The sequence below is a fragment of the Mytilus galloprovincialis genome, chromosome 7 (assembly GCF_965363235.1).
Source record: "Mytilus galloprovincialis chromosome 7, xbMytGall1.hap1.1, whole genome shotgun sequence".
Taxonomy (NCBI): domain Eukaryota; kingdom Metazoa; phylum Mollusca; class Bivalvia; order Mytilida; family Mytilidae; genus Mytilus; species Mytilus galloprovincialis.
In genome coordinates, this window is record NC_134844.1 from 45515667 (window position 1) to 45534723 (window position 19057).

Genomic DNA, 19057 nt, shown 5'->3' on the forward strand with positions numbered 1-19057 from the left:
AGGATGAACAAAATAGTTCAAAAAATTTAGTTTTAAAGTCCACATTGTTTGAGAATAAGTCACATCATTCTACAAACAAAACATTTGTTAAACGATATTCTTATCTATATTATGAGAAATGACACCGTAGATTTATTTTCTCATCACTGTGGGATTACTTCCAAAACAGAAGTTTGATGGAAGATACAGAAGGCGGAATCTATACTATTAAACGAGAAGACCTCATTTTGGGTGTCGCTTCTCTTCCTTCCACAATAAATCAATCATCATGCCTCTGTGTCCTATTGGTAACATGCATAGTCGCAATTGTCATCCATTCTTATGATTAATCAGATTGAGTTATTTTGGGAGAAAAACGACAAAACAGGAGTCCGGATATGATTCCGTCATCGGACTGACTTTTAGTCATAGATAAGACTTCCGGTTTTAAAGATGCACAAATACAACCAATCGTATGATAGATAACAAAAATGAAAAATAAATAAGCCAATCAGAGCGTTCTCCATATCATGGTGTTTAAATCGCAAGAACCACAACTATTATACCTCCTTATAGAGGACAATTATTTTTCGCGTTTATCTACATGTAAACTACGATTATACTACTTTAATATATAGAGACTCTCTGTATTCTGTCTACTGTTTTCTTTTAAATGTTTACTATTTAAGGGGTCATACCAGTTGTATATATATTAAAATAAGTAAAACATTTGACACATGTCACTTGACAACCAATCGTATGATGGATAACAAAAATGGAAAAAAAATAAGCCATTCAGAGAGGTCTCAATATCATGGTGTTTAGATCGCAAGAATCACAACCATTATATCTCCTTAGAGAGGACAATTATTTTTCGCGTTTCATATCATGGTGTTTAGATCGCAAGAACCACAACTATTATACCTCCTTAGAGAAGACAATTATTTTTCGCGTTTATATATCTACATGTAAACTACGATTATACTACTTTAATATATAGAGACTGTCTGTATTCTGTCAGGGAATTTCTATGTTAGTATGTTAGTATGTTAGTATGTTAGTATAGAAAGTCGGCCCTGATTCTGTCTACTGTTTTCTTTGAAATTTTTACTATTTAAGGGGTCATACCACTTGCATATATATCAAAATAAGTAAAACATGCTCAATTTCATCTAAAACTACCTCGACCAAAAACTTTAACCTGAAGCGGGACAGACACGGACGGACGAACGAACGAACGGATGTACAGACTAGAAAACATAATGCCCACAAATGGGGCATAACAATTTATTGTTGAAAGGGAAAATAGTGATTTGGCAAAAATGAAAGTAAGGTAGAGATTAGAAGTAGGCAGGACCTTTTTCGGGGCGTCGGGATCGGGTGTTTTTAAGCTCGGGATTTGGGGATTGATCCTTACGGGATCCGGGAATATATTTTTCGATTTCGGGATTTCGGGATATGCATTTCTTTAAATTCTGCATCTCGGGATTTCATGGTTTTAAGCCCGGGATTTCGGGATCAGGACCCGTCCGACCACCCCTCAAATTAGCCTTAGTCATTTATACATGATTCATATCCTACCATTGGCATGTTAATAAGGCTCGCAAAAGAAAAAGAATACAATAATGGATTGTCCTAGAAGTATATTTTATTAGACTGTTAATGGTCTATATATAAGCAGTTACATTTATTTCACCAATATATGGTGACTTTTACCAAAAGAAGCATTGTAGCAAAGGAGAATAATTGTGGTCTGAGGCCAGACACACGAAAATAATTGAATTTAACAGAAAGGAAACAAATATCGGACTTTGGAAAAAGGGAGAGGGCTTTTGATACCTTTTATTAAATTCTTCATACATAATATCTTTTACAAAAAATCATCCTACAACAGTCTACAAGCTGTATATGCCAGCGATTTCGCGGGTGTGTTCTAGTTCAAAGTTAAAAATAACGTAGCGAGTTCAGAATCATTTTAATTTGGCCAAATTGCGAGATCAAAAAATTGAATAAATAGTGCGTTAAATTTTGTTAACATATAGCCCGAATATCATATATACATTTAGCTTATTCAATTAAAGACAAACGGTATAATTAAAATCCAAGAACTGCAGTTATGAACAAGTCTAGGAAAGACGTTGTGGTGTGGAATTAGTTATCAAAGGTACCAGGATTATAATTTAATACGCCAGACGCGCGTTTCGTCTACATAAAACTCATCAGTGACGCTCATATCAAAAACTTAAGAATAATTCAAAAGTAAGTATGTCGTCTAAATTTTGCTAAGACAACACAAGTACACTTAGTCTCTAAGTTTTGTCATCACGCCCACAAGTGAGAGGTTTTGCTACTTCAGTATATAGCCCACAGTCATTTTTTACGTTTGAATGAAAAGCAAAAAAAAACAGATCTAAACATTGTCTGACAATTTTGAACGCTAATTTTGAGATTTGATCTGTTGTGGTCTAACCGTCGTAACGGATCTAAACAGCTTGCTAGATGGTTCAGTCTTGTTTATCTTGACATGCCTTAACAAACTGATTTACCTAACTAGACGATCGATCGTAACGGCGTCTTAACGGTCATAAACGTCTTGACGTTTTTCTCTAGCGGTAAATCCAGTCGATTAAAATATGATCAGACCAAAATGACCGTTTCAGACTGAAGTCGTGCTACTAGTGATAGTCCGTCCGATAAATGCTCCCTTATAATGTTATCGTCTTGTATTAGCATTCTTTAACACATTTTGGTAGGCTAACTTACGATCCTGATAGTTTTTTTTTTAAATTGGTATTCATTTCTATTTTTATATGTATATCAGTCATTGAAAATGACATCGATCTGTGATGTCTTATTCAGAGTGGAGTAACACAATTATATCATTTTTTGTCGACATTTTACCACAATATATTTCACTTTTACTTATACTTGTTGTTTAGAAAGAAAAAAAAATCATCAGATGTAACCTTTAAACTCTTGTTAAAAAAGACGCTTGCAAATTAATATATTAAAATAGTAGAATATTGAATGAACACTCATTATAACAATCTTATATTTTCAATAACAAAAACTGGTGGATTTGAAAGAATTTGAATACTAGCGGCCCCGCGTATACAAAAACATTAGAAATATAGGCAGTTTAAAATCAAAAACATATTTACCGTACGTTTTAGCCATACAGTGTGCCTTTATTCCAATAAGGGAATCAACCTGACAGAGGCAACTGCAACAGAAACAATAGCATATACAACTACATAAGTCGTTTCGTTTTGTTTTTTTTTTGTGTCATGCAATTACTTATGCAAAACAGACAGTCATGTAAATATATAAGAAAATTGCCGCTTTGAAATGGATTCATTAAAACTGTGGGTAAATCCAAGAACGCAGTTTTTATTTTTTTGCTTAAGAACCGAACATTTAAATCATATTCATCTTCCTTTTCGTAATACTGTTTGCAACTAATTACATCACTCTAAGACAATTTGAAGTACTATTATTGTAGATCAACAGAAATCTTAGTTGGACCTTGTGACATTGAAGTTATGAATTGCCAATCAAGCTATTGATTCAGCTGAGAATGAAAAATAAGTTGGTTCACAAGGATTAGTTATATAAACATGTTGTCAGACGTTTTACTCATCTGAGAGTGTCATAGACATTCCCTTGTAATTTTATGCCGAGAACCTTCAAAGTGGATAGTAACGTTAACATACTTCAAGGAATAAATAAGATAGTTTGTCCTGCTAAACTTCATCAGCAGACACAAATGTCGTTGATTATGATTAAACATTAAAAAACAGAAGAAAAAATAAAAGAAGATATGTTTTTTATTTGTTTCGTCAAGAACAAGAAATTTCATATTAAGGGGGCTCGCGGGTCTAAATAATTTTTTTTTTTATTTAATATAGGATTTCGCTATCTTTTTCTATAATTGAACTTTATCTTATACTTAATAGAAATATGAATTAAAAAAAATGGGGTCACCGTTCATTTACGCTCACAATCGGCCTTCGAAAGAAGCATACATTTTTAGTTAATTTCCTTTCTTTTCTGTTGAACTAATAGGAGAAATAGCGGAAATATCGAAATAAAAAAAGAACTAAATTACAGAAATCGTTTTAATTTTACAATTATTTAGTTTATGCACAGCTTATTCGAAAACAACAATAAGAAATATAGGTGACCGATGAGTTAAGAAAGATATTTCAATAATAATGCCAAAAAATGGCCTTTTTGCACCAAACAGAGATTTTCAATGATATCTACATTTTAAAAGTCACCTGGGGCCAACACATATTTATTTTTGGGAATGATTTTTGTACCATATGATAAAGTAACAACTACTATAGGTAATTAATAAAATTTGTAATGAAAAATAGATATTTTTCTGAAAATCTTATACCCGCGAGCCTCCTTAAGTGAAAACTTAAAGATCGTTCATGTACCAAACACAGCTGCATAAAGTTATTTTTATAACGAAAACAATTATTTAGGACAATAACTTATACAACTCTGTACTTGGTCTTAAGGATGTACACCTCTGAAGAGCCCAAAATTTCTAGAATTAAACTTTTTTTTCTTGGCCTGATTGTTGGGTTAATAAGACTGTAATAAAATAATTGGTAAAGAAAAAATCATGTGTTGGTGCACTTCTTTTTTTGCTTAATCCCTTCGAAAATGCCCAATTTTGACGATTTTCCCATTTTTCATCGATTTTTACCCATTTCTGAACTATAATCGTGAAAAAAATCACAGTTTCACAATTAAACTTTTTTTCATACTTTCTACAAAGAAGAAGTGGACCAATCTGAAGAAATTTTACTAAAAAAACTATAGGTATGTGTTAATATAAGAAAGTTTTATCATATTTTGAAGCTTTTTTGAGTAAAATTTACCATGCTGTCAATTTTATATTTTTGTGATTTTTCTCAGTTTTAAGAACAAAATGCATATTATTTCAACTTTTTTGTTATAAATGATTGAAAAAAAAAACATATCTAAGAAACTTGAAAAGATAAAAATGATATGGGATGTACATGATTCTTGTAAAATCATTTTTACACCACTGGGTCGATGCCACTGCTGGTGGACGTTTCGTCCCTGAGGGTATCACCAGCCCAGTAGTCAACACTTCGGTGTTGACATGAATATCAATAATGTGGTCATTTTAATAAATTTTCTGTTACAAAACTTTTAATTTTTCGAAAAACTAAGGATTTTCTTATCCCAGGCATACATTACCTTAGCCGTATTTGGCACAACTTTTTGGAATTTTGGATCCTCAATGCTCTTCAACTTTGTAATTGTTTGGCTTTATAAATATTTTGATATGAGCGTCACTGATGAGTCTTATGAAGACGAAACGCGCGTCTGGCGTACTAAATTATAACCCTGGTACCTTTGATAACTATTTGTATCCCTCACCCATTTCCTCAAAATTTTGGCTAAAAGTACAGACTTGATTGGTCGTAAAATTTGAAAACTGGATTACTAAAAAATCATTCATTGTAAATACACAATTTTTTGACAGCGTTATGTTTAATTATAATATTTTAAAAATTCATTGATATTTCCCCCTTGTATTACATGTTTCGGAAATAATTCAAAAACGAGACTGAAAAGTCAGAAGAATACATCCTTAAGTGCAGGACAGAAAACCGAAAACTATCTGATTTATCCGTACAAACAGTAAATAGTATCACACTTTTTTATATCAAGATCAAGATATTTTTACCGTATATCTACGTTTGGAGTTTAAAGACTTCTAAAGTTTGTTTTATCTTCAAAAAGACCTTGATGCTTCTGATTGGACTAACGCCATATTGTTCTTTAAGAAACCACAAAGACACCAACGTGTCGAATGATATGTGTAAACATGTTTATTATTGGTTTTGAATATTTCTTATGATGTATATTGGTTAATAGTATATTGGTTAATAGCAAAATCTGTCAACAAAGATATATTTAACAAACGAATAGGTTTATCTTTTTTTCGGTATCAACTATAGTATACATGTACCCAATATTTGTACACTTCTATTTTCGTCAAATGGTTACCAGAAACAGATTACCCACTTCTTCTTAAAAAAACATAGACTTCATAGTGCATTTAGACTTAATATGTTGAATCAAATAAAACTTCCTCTTCAAGGAAACAGAATGATTGGAAAAGTAAGAAATACCGTTAAGAATGTCACGGTCCTTTACAGCTTTGGTATTTTGAAAATCAAAGTAAAATGAATTAACCAGTTTATCAACTCACAATAGAACAAAACTACTACAACTCTGCCGACGCCTACCTAATATGTTGGAAATAATATTTCCGGGCAAGAATTTCCTGTCATGAAATCCAAGATATATATCTGCTGCGTGCAATAAAGCTATTTTTAGGACAAAATGGAGTCGAGAACGTTTCACAGACAGAATCGTGATTTAGTATATAACAGTGATCCCTTTTTAAAAAATAGCTATCTTGTAATACGATAAATTACCTTGTCGAAACTGTACGTTAGCTAGTCTTGTGCTGAAAATGGAACATTTTTTTGATTTTATACAAGCGCACAATGACAAACAGAAGTTCAGTTTTGAAAAAGGAGTAGTATTGATATGTCCGCCTTTTTATATACTTTTGTTATTATGTTGTTATGATGTTGATAGTCGAATCATGCCTTAGCAATATTTGTTCTTGACTTGACTTTCGCTCTTAACAGTAACATTAACACAGTATCCTACTATGACATGCTGTCAATACAACTATTTGCAGTACAGAGGTATTTCAATAGAAAAGAAAGAAAAACTATGCATCAATTCATGACACATTATTACTACGCTTACATTAAAATCAATTTAAAGTAATAGCACTTTTCTTGTTGGTGTTTTTCATCTTAATTATAATATGAGATTGTAGATAAAAAAATAAACAGAATTAGCTAGTTATGTAGACGAACGACTGACGATATCACATCACAAATTATATCAATGCCTTAACATTTCTTTTTGATGAAGTAGTATTAACTACCTTGATTAGGTTAATTTTGTAAATAGTCTGGATAAAGGTGAACCACAGAATATGAAAAATGGCGTAAGATACCATTGGGAATTTCAACATGTTCAATACATATAAGTGAAAGAAAAACTGATAACGGCTAGGCAATAAACGGAAAACGACGAAATGACGAAAAACGCCTATAGAAACTACACGGAAAGCTAAAGATTGAGAAACAAAAAACAGTCGATCTTCACTTGTCGTCCATTACCATCAAAACAATAATATTTACAGAGTGTTGTCAATTTGTTGCTGAATGGGCAATTTGAGTTTTCCTCTGATACTACAGTGAGTCAAATCATCCTTTTGTGTTTAATAAATATTTATCAGTCAAAATGTATCGACAATCAACGCCAAACGTTTGAAAAAAATCAATATCTGTGTTAACTGTCTATCTCTCTATTTTGTAGAAAAATAGTGATATGCAAGAGTGTATGAAAAGTTTAAAAGAGGGGAAAAAGACAACAGAGTAACATTCAAAGTCATAAATCAAGAATAGACTGACAACGCCGTGGCTAAAAAAAAGGAAAAACAGAAAATGTAGTACAAAAGACACAACACCGCAAGCTAAAAACTAAGCAAGACGAAAACCCACCAATAACTGGGGGATAAAAGGTGCTCCGGAATGGTAAGCAGATCCTGTTTCACATGTGGCACCCGTCATGTTGCTCGTGTTATTTAAAACACTAATGTGTTTCAAAAAGTAAACAGTAGAATGATGTAGATTTTTGCAGAATATTTTCACATATTTTTAAGTAAACAACAACCGTTTTAATAACTCAGATGCTTATGGTTTACCCTATTGGGTTCACGGATGTTTAATAGCATATGGGGTCCGCGGTGGTAGAGTTATCTAAGTAGGAACTACTGTAATTACTAGCCAGTCAACACTGAGATTGTGAGTTCAAACCTCGTTCGTGCAGGTGCACTCGATTCCAATCGTAATTACCTATGATAGTCAGTTTTCCTATCTACAGTCGGTGGTTGTGTCCGCGCACTCTGGCGTCCTCAATCAGTTTTCCCAGGGCATTCTGGCTTCCTCGACCAACAACAAACTGGCCGCTATGAAATAGGCCAAAAGCGGTTCTTAAAATCAAATAATACCATATGTTACGATAAAGGGAGCTATTATTGAAGACTATTATTATTGTATATCAATTGGAAACTAATTATTAATTTAGAATACCCATGCTGAGGTAAATATACAAACTCGGACAGTCTATATAACCTACAGTTTTATTTCAGTAAACAAGCATGATTGTGCGAAGGACTGATTTAATTAAGAGATGATTTATGAAATGCCGATGGTTAAATGTCAAACATAGGATAATTTATGATGATTTGAGGAAGAATGATTCGAGGATGTTTATATTTATATTAGATTTTATGAAATTTGTTTGTTTATTTGTGTTTAATGTAGTAGTTAACTAAATTTCAAAGGTTTGTCTGTTTTCGCATGACTGCGAATTGTCAAAGGAAAACAGTATTTGGCGATTTTTAATTCCATCTTGATTAAAAGACACAACTTAAAAATTATTTTAACGGGATTATATTACACCTTTTGGCAACACTTAACTGATGTAGATATTATATGTCAAATCATTAAAATTCAAGAGTTGGACAAATTTGCAAAAACAAAAAATTCTTTGCTTGTGAGAATTACATAATCATAACAATGTAATGAGATATGACATGCTTATGTTCATGTTACTAATCCTTGTAAATGAATCCTTGAATGTTAGAATAAGAAGATTAATTTATGAATAAAACAAAACTCGTTCAATTTTGTAAAAAAAGACAAATTTTTATTTACTAAATAAAGTACCTGCTTTATTAACCAGTTTCTGGTAGTTTTGTGTAGATAAGTCCATGGAGTCTTAGTTCTTTTGTCATAAAGTCGTCGGTCTTTTTTCGACATATGCGTTTCCTTTTTTCTTTGTTTTTTAACCTCTTTTATATCCGTTTTTATTCGAATACATTATGCTAATTAATCATATTAACAGTATGTGTCAGGAAATAGTAATAGTTAATGCAAATATTTAACATGAACAATGAACTTCAACTTGCTTTAAGGAAGTTCGCTATACAGTTTCAAAATAACAAACTTTTCATAACACTAGTATATACTAATAGGAGTTCAATAAAGGAACCAAACATGCAAAACAAATATAGATCAATGTGCTTGACTTCGAGATATAAGCCATCGAAATTTTGGCGGGCAAATGGTTTCTATGGATTTTACATAGCTTAATCATTGACATGTGTAAGTGTTCAAAAATTATTGAAAAATAACAAGGATTTTTAAAGACTTTTACAATTGGCTTATAATTATACATATAAATGATTTACAAAAAAGCAAATGAGGGTCAATGGGCAAATAATGTTAAGGTATTCAAATTGATAAGACCAGAGGATTCCGAAAATCTGACAAAAATTCCAAAACATGACATGCGAACATCATTAACGGCACAAAATCGAACTGCACCAGATTAAGTACATTTATACTCATGGAAAGCAGAAATGCTTTTCATTATAAAAAAACCGAAGGTCAAATCATGGAATTTTACGAATTGTTCTATCAAACAATAGTTTTTTTTTCAAGAGTTACACAATAATAGACAATGCAATGAACTGTGAAATAAAACAGTTAAAAGTTTGCGATCTTGTCTACAAAATCATTTCATTAAACAAACATATATGAAATCAATATAAAAAAAGTTTTGAAATAACTATAGTAAATATCCCAAATGTGATGTAAGTGTAAGACTTGACGACTCCATTTAGACAAATTCATTGTCAGTGTTAAATTTCCGTTCATTTGATATGTAATTCTTCTGGAGAGATGGCTTTCAGGTAAAACCACCAAAAGTTTGATGTGTGGAATGTTTACACGTATCCTTAGTAACCAGATATTTGTCCTATAAGTCAGGTGGGTAGCTTTTATCATTTTCATTTTTTTTTATTAGATAAAAAAGATGACATTTGAGAAACATTCAAACTTACTTGCCAATATTTTAAGTGTTGAAATCAGATTGATGACATAAGATAATTGCAGTTATTTCGATTTTAAAGGTTAAACAATATAGCTTCGAGTTCATCATGCTAAAGTACAGCATTGGGCGATAGTTGAAGATATTGAGTACAAAATATGAAACTTATGTGCAGAATTCTCCAACTTGCTGATAAGAAATTAAGAACTAAAGCAATGGGGGATTGAATAATGTTATATCATAACAATGATTAAATGTCAAATTATTAAAATTCAGGAATTGAACAAAATGACGAAACAAACTAATGCTTAACGTTTAGGAATCACAAAATCAGTAATAATGCATGGGATACTGCGGATTCATTTTTTTCATGGGATACCAATTTCTGTGGATATCGTGGTTTGAGGTGAACCACGAATTTATATGTACAACGAAGAACAAATTAACTTTAGGCTAATATAAAGACTTTAATTTGGTAAAACAACGAAAATGCAATATTTCTTAAATCCACGAAAATTGGTACCCACGAAAATAAATGAATCCATAGTATTACAGGAATATGTAAAAGACAAAAACAAAAAGTGTTCTTACTATGAATGTTCTCTGCTTTGTTAACTGGTTGTTCGTTGTTTTGTTTTGATCAGTCTTTGTTCTTTTGTCAAAATTTGGTCAGTCTCTTTTCATGCTTTTCGACTTATGCGTTTCATTTTCGCTTTGTTTTTTGCGACCTCTTTTATATACTTTTTTTATCGGAATACATCCCATTGATCGTATTAACTGTATGTGTCATTCAAACATTGCTGTGACGTCATTCTATTGTTTAACCTTTTCTTTCTTTCAGTGGTTGGACTATTATTTACCTGTAAGAAACCATTACGTTACCTTTAGCTGTCCAGTATTTTTTAAGAATAGCCCTCTTCTTTCTTAAAAATATTGGACAGCTAAAGGTAGCATAACTGATTCTTTCAGGTAAATGATAGTTCAAACACTGAAATAAAAAAAAAACAAACTCTTAATTATCTCAATTGTGTTCATCATGTACACAAACATACAACCAAAGAACAAATGACAAGTAAAAAACATATTTTGTTTGTCTCCTTCCAAAACAATAATTTTGTCATTCATCAAAATGGTTTCGTCAGGGAAAAATCACTTTCAAATTTTTTTTAAACACTTCCACTACATTTACCACAATCTTTTTTTTCATGTTTTTTGTGTTGTCTCTTTTAGCACCAATTCAATAAGTTGATTATGCTGGTTGTAAGTCTTGTTTTTGTTGCCTTTATGAATTTCTATTTTTAAAAGATTTATCCTCGTCCGTCTTACTTAAGGTAATCAAAATTAACCTCTGGTGTTGCTCTTATTCTCTCTAATATCATTTTCAACTACAATTAAAATGTAAAAAGCAATAAAGTAATGCTTCTAAAATTTGATAGATCATACCGCAGTACAAGGGCCATGAACAAACTAAACTTTATCATGTGTACAAAATGCGAATCTAGAACTTCCTTCCTTAACTAGGGGACTATAATAATTTAAAAAAAAAATCAGGTTTCGGCGTTGATTTACAAGTTGTTGCAAGTTATCTGTCAAACAAACCAATCGTGTGTCCGATTCTCACTTTGTTAGCCGTGATCATTTTATAAAAGTTTTTTTTTCAAAAGGAAATCCAGACAAAATAAAATGTTGTTGTCATTTAAAAAACACAAGGGACTCAATACACAAATAAACAAAAAAAAAGAGCGACACTATCTTGCAGAAAGAAAACAAACTCTCCAAAAAAAATTCCCCCCAAAAATATAACTGATTGCATGTTATCGTTTTGTTTGTTCATATTAATTATATATTCGTAATAAAATTGACTGCGGTGCACTCGATATAGTTCAACGAGAACCTGTCTTCATTTCATATGCTATTCTTTTTTTCTCATTCACCTAGTAAAAAATAAAACCCGAGATCGAAGAAACAAGAAAATAATGGGAGAAGACTACATTTTGATGTATAATATATAGTGCCATTATTAGCTGCTTTGACTGTATCCTCTTTGTAATCCACACTGAAATAATGTATCTGAATAGATTCTGAATACACATTCGATTTTAATCTAAAGTGTGAAACAACAGAATCACTAGTAACGACATGTCTTTCTTCGTTTTTGCATGAAAAATATACTTTCATCACTTTATCCATTTTCAAACACAAAACGCATGTTATGGTATTAACAGAAACTATGAGTAGTATTTGCACACGCTAAAATTATGATACGCTTACCCTGTGACTTATTTTTCGTTAGCAATACATGTTGTTTACCTTCAGCTATACTTTCTTTTTGTCTATTTTTTTAAGTTGAGCTACTGTTAAAAGGGACCAACATGAAGAATATATTTTAATAAAAGAAAGTTTATTCACAAAACCATATTTATACTTGATAAAAATAAATCTTTGCTTGCTTTTTCTTTTGTTTTACTTTTTTTTTGCGAGTTAAAAAATGTTTTCAGTAAGATATTAACCCCTAACAGTCCATTTGCAGCCTCAGACCTGTCCAATATTTTACAGAATGGATTGTGATCGGCTTATATCCCTTACGGAAATAGTTATTTGTTGACGTTTGATACTTATTTACATGTATAAATAAAACTTAAACATTTAACATGAACATTGCATTCGAAATTGCTTGAAAGCACAACTCCAAAGGATTAAATTTTGTGTAATGGAAAACAGAAATGATTTTAAATTGTTATAAAAACTAAAGGTCAATTTAGTAAGAAATGTTAAATCTTACAATATAGTTTTCTTTCGGTAATCAATCCGTTATGAACATCATGTTTCATAGCACTTTTCTGTATTTGCTTCAATAGGAACGCTCACAGTCGTATGTTATAAAGCCAGGTATTTTAAAGGACAGAAAACGTTGAAGAGCTATTTATACACTATGCAGTATTTGGTTGTTCATTCTTGCAGGCAGTATGATTACCTATAGATGTTAATTTCTATGTCCTTTGGTTCTTTTGTGGTGGTTATTTCCTTGGCAATTATACCACATTTTTGTTTTTTTATCGTTAAGGATATGACAGTACTAGAACATGAAAAAAAAGAAACGTAGAAAAAATACATATTAATTAGTTTTGTATCTGAATGATACTATCACTGCATCTGTTTAATAACTCTGAACATTATAGAGAAACAATTATCAGTTTCAAAATAATTAATGTTTATCCCATTTAAATGCACAGTATATATATCCGTCTGTAATAAGCAGGCTCTATTCTTATGATGTTGTTGTCGTGTTTTTTTGGGGTGTTTTTTGTGTTGTTTTTTTTTAATTTTTAAAGTTTCAATGTTTTATATCTGACTTAAGAATTGTAAACTACAATGACTAATAATTAGAGATTTTTATTGTGTATCAAAAGACTTGCGTATTAGCGCTGGTGGTTTCGGTAGCTGAATTTACATCTAAAAAGTTGTTTGTTAATATTAATCTTATCAGAGTAGATAGCTTTACTCAATTTAATAGGAAAACTGAGAATTCAATAAAAATAAAGTCTACTCTGCATTAATTGACATTCATATCATTTGCAAACATGACAGTATTTGTAATCACTTATCGTTATGATGGAAGTTCAAGACAATAACCGTTCCTTTGTCACGTCAAGCAGTTTTGATTTAGAGTTGAAGTGCATGAGACATGTTTATCTTCAGTTTTTAGCGGTTTCAGAGTCAAAAGTTGATTTGGACAGCCTGTTATTTCAATTCAAATGTTTTAATAACAACCCATAAAAAGTAAAATCACAAAAAAAAAACTGAACTACATGGAAAATTCAAAGCGGAAAGTTCCCCTGGCAAAATCAAAAGCTCAATCACATCAAAACTAAAAACTGAACAGTACAATTACCACCAAAGAATGGGAGTGCACTCTGGTTCCACCAACAAATAAATAGAGGATTTGAGTATGATTACGACCGGTGGAACATTCGCATGGTAACATTCAACAAAGCATGGTGGCGCCTATTAAAAGGGAGGATTTTTCAACTTACCTTTACAAAACATTTGGTACAATAGATTCTTTGCTAGAAGTAAAACATTATTAATAAATTGTGATAGGAATAGCAATATCAAACATTTCATCTCTTCAAAAAAATTGTATGAATACATCATTCTATGAATAACGAAACGAGTCAACGAGAAGAGAAGCGACTTTGGTTTCTATTAGCAAATTTCCTGTTAGTAAATAAATCCACAAACGCATCAAATATATTGTCAAAAAACTTTCTTTAATTTAATTTCAAAAGAAGTTCTGACATAATCAAGGAAATAAATTGACATCTATCAACTTAATTATTTTCAGTATCGTTGCTTTATTAGCAAAAACAAAGGAATAACTGTTTCTACCAACACACTTAAAATATAACATTTACTTTTATTTTCATTTTGATGTGTAAAAAAAATAACAGCAGGAAAATACCAAAGGGGTTTTGAAAACCATCAGGTAGAAACAACAAAATCCTAAGAATATCAAAAGCTATACTGGAATAACCAACGGAATGAATAGAAAAAAAAACATGCATCCCTTGGAACAGTCATTTTACTGAGAAAATGGTCGGTAAATCTGGTAACAAAGCTTCAAACAATACCATAGACAGGAATTACCCAGGTTGTCCAAATGGGCTCAGCATTATCTGCAGCACATTGTTTGGGGTTAAAAATGGATTTAATTTGAACAATCAATCACTCATAAATAGGCTTACATGGTTAATATCAACGGTTATTATTTCTCAATATAATCTATTCCCAATCCTTTATCTAATTTGATAGTCTAAATTTGACATTGGTTACATTTATTGTTAATACCATAAGTACAAATGTACATGACATCATTAATATAAAGCTATATAAAATAGTACAACCCTTCGGGATTTTAGATTTAAGTGTCAACACAGACAATCTCAACTTTTATATTGCATAACTTAATAACAGAATTTTTGCATGATGTGTAATGACTTTGAAATTCAAATTTGTTTAACTCAAGTAGTTCGCCTGTAGAATTATTATGAGTTGTGATACTTAATTATACAAAGCCAATTAGGTGGTATTCGCATTCTTTGTCTGTCATAACTTTGTTTCTCTAGATGTAATAAATAGTTTTAATGTCCTGTTTCTGCTTGCAAGTTACGTATAGGCGTTTTCATTTGATATGACAATTCATTCGTTTCTGAGGCGGACATGTTTGCAGTTTGTCAAACCACCTGACGTTGCACTGATCATGCTGATACAGTCCTTGGATTGTGGAAACTTCCCACTAACACCGTACACCATTACACCATACACCATACACCATACACCATACACCATACACCATTACACTATACACCTTGTACCATTACACAATACACGTTACACCTGTGTACCATACACCGTACACATTACACTATTCCCCATTCTATCTAAATGATCCGAAATTAAAATTTTAATACAATTAAATTTCAAATGTTAAGATTATTATTATTGTGTTTACAATTCGAAAAAATAAAATAAAAAGAACTTTGTTTTCAACCAATGAAATGTCGTACACCATCATTCACACCATTCCCTTTCGCACGTTACACAATCACTACATTCCTCAAACACCATTACACCATTCCCCTTACACCATACACCATAGCACCATTGCATCATATGCCATACACCAATACACCATACACGTTTTTTTTGGGAGGTTTACACGATCCAAGGTCGGTAGGTTGAGAAAATAAGAACCGTTTTATCGTGGTAGCAGCTGTAAAAATTAGGACTTAGGTCTTTTGACAAGTTTCCTTGTTTGTTTATAAATCTCCTCAAGTGTTCAATTTGTTTACATCTTTTCGGAAGTTTCAAATAATTTAACACGCGCTTCAATCACATGACAATTAATAAAGCAAGACTTTTTCGGGAGAAATGAACAAGTTGATGTGACAATATATAAATAACACATAGCTGAGAGGGAGATAGAGCAGAATGTTACCCCGAGAAAACATTGTCCACCGCGGCGAATCCAAGGTTGACAATGCATTTTCGAGGGTACCAATCTGCTCTATCACCCCATCAGCTATGTGCTGTTTAATTTATTATACTGAATGTTCTATCATAATAGTCTTTAAGATAGATTAATTCTATTTTAAAAGTATTTTTTCTATGACGTCACGTACATAACAACGTTACAGGTATCAGAAAAACAACAAAAGTTAAGCAAGTTGTTTCATTTTATTTTTTTTGACAGTCAGATAATAAAATCTAGCTGAGCCAAAACGTAGAACTTAAGCACTATATTACTTGATGTACTTTCAATTCATTGTCCTTTAAACTATCGATTTGATTGGTCTACACGAGAGGGTAACATTAAAAAAAATAGTCACCCTCTCAGCCATGTGATAGAATAAGTTAAAACCCTCGTATTAGCCAATCAAAATATGGCATTTTTACGTGAAGTATTATAATATATAATGTTATTTGTTATCCTCCTCTTTCAGATAAGATACTATTAAACAAGCTTAAGAGTTGTACTCGATTTATCGATGAGAAACCTATCTTTTAAATTCATAAGTGAGAAAATACGTCAGTTTGTATTATATGGTCATGCATTTGTCTGTTCTGTCCATTTGTCAATCAATATCAAAACAAGAAGAAATCAAATACATTTGTTAGAAGGCACTGATTAATTGTATTATTCATCGTAAGTAGATGACTCTTATTTACAATGATAGACAACTGCAGTAATTACAAATCAAAACTTTGTAGAAGCTAATGTGTTGTTTTTGCAAAACCTTTTGAAACTTTGGGTCCTCAATGCTCCTTAACTTTGTTCTGTATTTGGCCTTTTTAACATATTTGATTTGAAAGTCACCGATGAGTCTTTTCTAGAATAACCTCGCGTCTGGTTTACAAAGTTTTAATCATGTTATGTAGGTAGTTAGTTATCATATGTACCAGGATTATAATTTAGTACGTCAGACACGCGTTTAGTCCACATAAGACTCATCAGTGACGCTCCTATTAAAACGTTTATAAAGCCAAACAAGTATGAAGTTGAAGAGCATTGAGGATCCAAAATTTCAAAAAGTTGTGCCAAATACGGCTAAGGTAATCTATTCCTGGGTATGATGTGTTTATTGTACAAACCGGTAAACAAAATATGGCAAAATTTTGTTTTGATATCATTTGTTCATAATGACTTTTTTGTTTTCATAAACACTGGGATGTACCATTTGGTACATACATTTATCACCGATCGACGAATCTTCCGTGAAGGCATCCATTTGAATGTGTTTCTGTCACATCCGTCCGGGTCTGTTGCAAGGAAATATAACATTAGACTAATAAATTATGTGTTTTTTTCATAATATGCATGCAGACTAACTCGATAAGATTAAATTCAGGTGCACCATACTGTTCTTGTCTTTAAAAATCACACAGACATAAGATAAAGTGGTCATACAACTGATTTTCTCGTTTTCATGCAGCACATATTCATAGTGCAATTTTGATAAGTTATTGTATCTATAAACTTAAGTATTCTTGGATGAACAAGTGTTTATGTGTCAAATCTGACCATTAAGAAGGTTATTGGCCAATACTTCTTAATCATGTTAATGGGTTGACGAATCAAAAATGACCCGCTTTGGACTATACCTAGAATATTACCTGACGGTTTAATTTGATGGTGATTATCATTTGCTATCAATATTAATATTTTAAAGATTAAGATACGACGCCACACAGCAGAGGTTATTATTTTAAATATTGTATCCGTTTATATATGCACCCCAAAACGGTTTCAATTAATTTATATAAGGCTACCATGTCAAGGAGTTAGATCATCAAATAAGTTAATAAACCAAAGGCAAAAATAAAACAAAATAGTAATACTACAAATCACCAAAAAGTTATTTAATAGTTTTGATTAAAATAAACAAAAGTTTGATCTCAACAAAATAAAACACAATTTATAGATTTTGCTTACGTATGTATAAAGATTCAGTTTTTATCAAAAGTTTCATGATTATTACTGACTGACATTCACTGAAGATATTTTTACTAACCTCTGACAATTTACCATACGGCGTTACAAAACCAGTACTATATATATCATTGAAAGCGAAATCTTTAGCTATTACCTATATCCAATATACAATAGTAAGCTTAATATGATAATTAACATTTAATGAAATACATATAAATATATATATATACTAGAACACACCCGTGATATCGCGGGACCGTGACTGAATTAAGTATATAACTGTGCGTAAGCCTTATTTTAGTATAAGTATTGTCATCTGATAAAGTCATGCCGATTATAAGATGCACAGCTTTATCTGCTTTCAAAATCTTTCTGTTTGAACCCGTCGACCTGGAACTTATAATTTATTGGTAATATTAATTATTTGGAAAACAAAAGGTCCTGGAATGGAGTATTTTTTAATCAACAGCATTGTCTATCTATATTAGTTATAAATAAAGTTGAATTCTTTTATTCGCTGTTTTACGTCATGCCCGGTAACAAATTGAAAGCTGTATCTATACGCCTTATTTTAAGTCCAAATTTTTAGTATTCGTATTGTTTTCTTAGAAAGTCTTAATTATTAAAATACTACAATAGGGAACAATTTGACAATGATTGAATTTAGTAGTATCAACCTTGTGATTGTGACACGTTTATATAGCAAAATCCTTAATACACCGTTTGGTGGTGCGCCTGTCAGATGCAGAACGTACAGATAAGGTAATAGGTAACAGTTGAATAAACTATTGGTATCGGTATAGGATCGACCCGGAACTTAATTATTGACAATATTAAATATGTGGAAAACAAAAAGGTCTGGAGTGGTGTAATTTTTAATTTACACCATTGTCCTATATAAGCTATATATAAAGTTGAATTCTTTGATTTGTCGTTTTTAACCGATGACGGCTGACAAATTGGACCTCGTTATTTTAGTATTCTAGATATCTTTTCATGGGATTCTGGTACACGTTCTTGATTTAAGAGTGCTTTATGCGAATAAAAGTA